Here is a 4,550-nt window from a genome sequence, read left to right on the forward strand (position 1 = left end):
ATCCTGCAGCCTTTTCCTTTGCAATTACAGGTTTGTTTTTAGGTCCAATGAGTGGAAAGTCATGCACGCTCAGTTAGCTATAAACGGACAGAAGGGACATAGATGTTTGGGACGGTCCTCTCTTCCCGTGGGGCACAGCGACCCCTGTGGTTTCTGGCCTTCCATACAAACCCCAACAGTTCCTTTAAGGAACCACAGGGAAGACCGACTCCACAAACTTCGTTTGGTTAGCAACTTGTTAAACAACGCAGTCCGCACGGCGCGAGCCGCGAGGCTGGTATGCTGCCGGAGGGCGCTAGGGGACCAGGGGTGCAGCCTGCAGGCGAGCAGGGCGTTTGGGGCGGGATTGGTGAAGAAGCGGGGCCCTCGGCTGCCCCGTGGGGGCGGGGCCTGTCGAGGGCGGGGACTGTCGAGGGGTGGGGCCCGGGATTTCCCCCGCGGTGGCTGAGGGGCCCGCGCTGCGGTCAGCTGAGCGGCGCTGGGCGGGGTCGTGAGGCCGAACGTCAGCCCCTGGCTCCCCGAACCCCCGCTGGTACCTAGGTCCGCGTCTGCATCCGGGTCCGGAGCCCTCCCCCAGCGGGCACGATGCCGAGGAAGCAGTGACCGGGAGAGAGGCCGAGGCGCTGGCGCCGGGTGAGCTGGGGCAGGGGGCGGACAGAGGATCAGCGAGGTGGGTGGCTCCTTCTCCGCCCTGGCAGCTGTTTCCTCAGCCTTGGGACCCCGGCCCTGTTGGGTGTAAGTGGCGAGCAGTAGGGCATTCCCGCCCCGAGAGAGCTTCCAGGCCCTGGCCGGTCTGACCGGGAAAAGGGCAACTGAACTGCCATCCTTAAGTGCCCTTCCCCCCGTTTTTACCGGCCTGGCTGGCCGCCTCTTCTAGAGGTTATGAAGGTGTTTTAAGGTTGACAATCTTCCCGCAGACTAGGTATGATTACACAGCCAGTTACTCATTGTGATTAAAGATACATACCACTTTGGAACACATAAAAACTATTCTAGTTTTATGAGGTGGCCCAGGGACACTAAGAAGATAATGACCTCTCTCCTAGGCAGTGGGATTACTGAACAGCGGAAAGGAATCTTCATAAACCGTTGTATCCAAGAGAGCATGGATGTATGTGTGTTTGTACAGAGACAGAGAATATGAATATTTGATGAAGCTGAGAATACCTATTCCCCCCCCACAAAACCCCCCAATTGTTTGTATTATTAGAAATGTATAGGCTGAAGGCAGTCAATATCACTAATCCAGGTTCTGGTCTGGCCTCCTCCACCTGGAAAACTGAGGGGTGGCAATGTGTGCTATACAACTGTTTAAGGATGAAATAAAAAATGAAAGCCAGGACACAGTAGGGCAGTGCTAAGACATCAAAAGCCTCCAGTCTGGTTGAGCAGGCAGCACTGTAGAAGATCCCCACACCTCCTTTGTACAGGCAAAGGGAAGTTAGGGTACCCTGGCTATCTCTCAGGACACCCAGTTTGTAGTGGGCTGAAGTGGATGAGGAGCAAAGACCAAGGCCACAGCCAGGACAAGACAAGTGAATGTGTAAAGTGGCTGGTCAAGAGAAAGTAAGGATTGGAGTCTTGGGGTGATGGTATGATCAGTTTTTCTATTGGCCCAATTTTAGTGATTATTTATAAATTAAATGCCACATAAAAGTAGCACCATTTTTTTCTAACTCTATGCTACAGAGCCCAAGCAAGTCACCCAAGAAACAAAACTTATCTTGAGAGAAACTAATGGCTATGTGACCTTCCCATGAAACGTCCCTCTTTAAGTTGAAATGTGTGGGTATTCTATTCTCAAAGCCCTGCTTTTTCTGAATTTTATAGACTTTAACTATTTGTGTTCTTTGGAATCTATAGAATAGTCCAAAGGAAAAGGAGAAAAAAGTTCTTTTTACAGAATAAAATTATTTCATTTAGGAAAAGAATGTTTAAAATATTTTCATTGTTTTCAGATACCTTTGCAGTAATATAAGCCACGAATTTTCAAAATAAATTTTAAAGATTGAATTCAAGAACCTGAAATGAATGCCATAGAACTATAGAAAAACTCACAATCCATGTTGAGTTTGTTACCAAAATAGCACAAAGTGTTTTACAAGTGTTAGCCCAAATACCATGCAACACTGAATTTTCATTTCATTTCAACAAACATTTACTGAGAGCCTGTTGTGTACCCAAATCTAGGAAGAACAAAACAGACATTAAGTATGACAGACTGGCATGGACCAATTACAGTACTTTGCAAAAAAGAAAAAAGCAGGGGGTTGGGGATGGGGTGCTAAAAAGGAAGAATACACAAAGTGCTGTTAGTTGCTCCTAGGATAGCACAGCCCATTTTACACAGGACATCTCTTTAAACAGGCAAGTGCATATTTGCTAGAGCAAAATGGAGCTGAGACATTTCAGGCAGAGGTCAGAACAGAAACCCAGGCTCAGAAACAGAAGAATGAGGGTAACCATTTAGCTCCCTGGACAGGAGTGGTGTGGTGACAGGTGATAATATGGGTGAGTAAGTGGGGTATAGACCCTGAAAGCTCTATTGGTCTCACTCTGAACCTTGAACTCTGTCTTTTAAAAGAAGACTTATAAGCAGCCGATTGACCTTGTAGGAGGAAGGAACTATAAGGGGAGCACATCTCAAATGGAATGAGAAGCAGACCAAGTAGGAGGTTATGAACATTTATTTAGCTAGTATATTATTGAATCAACCCATTTGTTAGGTAATTTCTGGGTGCTGGGGACACAGACAAAATAGAAAAAACTGTTGTACTTTGTAAAATCCAAAAAAAGAAAGACCTGTACTAAGCTGTTGGCTCTCGAGAAAGTGGAAGTGACAGCATTTGGTCACCCAGTAGAGCTGGTGGAAAAGAGAATAGGAAGAGTCAAGCATAACTCCACGGTTCCTGACTTGGACTTTGAGGACAAATCTAGTTTCATTTTCTGCATAATAGAAAATTCCCAAATCAAAATACTGTTTCTGGCATATAAGAGGAGATTTCTTTTACCCCTTAGTAAGATTCATACACTCTTCCTTTTTGCAAGATAGTGGTGGCAATCTAGGAGTTTTATTTAGCACCCTTGTAAATGCAAGTCAGAATTTGCCAATAACTACTATTATTTGAGCAAGAAATAGATTTTTACTGCTTAAAACTAATTTTTCCATGTAGGAATTCAATCTACTCATACTTAATCAGTAAATTTGGAAAATCAGACACATTATGGTAAGGGTCTGGGTTTCTTCTGTATTGTGCCCACTGGCCCAATGCCCAGTGAGGAGAAGCAGATATAAAGTCAACTTCTGTCCAACAAAAATGACTTCTGGTAGGCAGTCATTCTGTAATGACATGGCAGTTACCTGCTAAGGTCACTGTTCATATTATCTGTCACTGAAGCATTCACATGTACTTGTATGACCATCTGCATGGAAACCAGACAGCACATTCTCGCATTGAATAAGAAGTTGTATTAGATCATTTTTAAGGCCAACTCAGGAATGAGACTTAAGCTCATGTTTACAAAGTGAAGTTACTGCTATAATTACTTGACCTTTGAAAGTAAAACTCTGTGTGTGTGTGTGTGTGTGTGTGTGTGTATAATCAGGAACTCAAACAGCATATCTGGGAATAAAGTCTAGGAAATGTTGCTTTTGATCTTTACCTTCCAGGTAGTTCTTCATTCTCATACTAAGTTAATTCACTTTTAAATATCACCTTGGCTTAGAAATGATATATTTTAGATATAGATTAGTTGGATTTTTATAAGAAATTCTCTCATTAGCTATATCCTTGAATAAGTATATGGCTTAGTGCCAACTTCTATAACCTTTGAAGATATATACCAGGATTTACAATGCATTTCTGTATTTGCCCAATTGAAAATAGCTCAAGGTGATATCAAGAACTTAAGAGAATTCAACTTTCTCTACCTGGCCTAGTACCAATAGACAAATGCACTGTACTGTGATAACTCATAATCATGTTCCCTAAATAGTCTGAAATTATACAGTGCTCTTTAAGACTACAAAAATCAATAAAATTGCTTTTAATAAAATTTTGATTAGTATTGACATGCCTTTTTCTGGCATAAATGCTAACTTCTAGCTATGAATTTGAATTAGCAAGTGATTTTTTCTTAATATTATAAGGCAGACTTTGTTACCAAGCTGTATGTGTTATTGAAAGAGGGTGGCATGGTCATAAAGGTGCCAGAGTGATCTTGCTAGAAACTTAGAAATACTTTTCAAATCATTTTTTTAGCTGAAAGCAACAGAAGTGATCATTACTTGCTAGACTTGTCAGTAAGTCATTACAAAAGGCCATGTGATTTTTCAAGGTTTCACAACTGGTTAGTAGCACTCAGTGCTTTTCTATAGTCCCCCTTAACGTAGCCCAGCTTTTCCCCCCTTATAAATTCTGGCTACATGGGGCCTCCCTGTGCCCTAGGGATTACATCTAAGTGCTGTAACCACTATGGCCTGAGTTTGATCCCTGGCCAGGAGCTGACCCACATATGGTGCAACACACCTCTCCTGTCTTACCCACTGC

At 43.3% G+C, this 4,550-nt stretch overlaps 1 protein-coding gene across 3 annotated transcripts in view; it reads left to right on the forward strand.

The window, feature by feature from the left end:
- The first annotated feature begins 434 nt into the window (after nt 1-434).
- Nucleotides 435-4,550, forward strand: part of OPTN (optineurin) — a 25,905-nt gene continuing 21,789 nt past the window's right edge. For all 3 annotated transcript variants that reach the window (XM_012731408.1, XM_012731409.1, XM_012731410.1), the window contains exon 1: nt 435-633. The gene's annotated coding sequence lies outside the window, so the exon portion shown is untranslated. The remainder of the gene's footprint in view (nt 634-4,550) is intronic.

The sequence above is a fragment of the Condylura cristata genome, unplaced genomic scaffold (assembly GCF_000260355.1).
Source record: "Condylura cristata isolate star-nosed mole 26May11 unplaced genomic scaffold, ConCri1.0 scaffold00030, whole genome shotgun sequence".
Classification (NCBI taxonomy): Eukaryota; Metazoa; Chordata; class Mammalia; order Eulipotyphla; family Talpidae; genus Condylura; species Condylura cristata.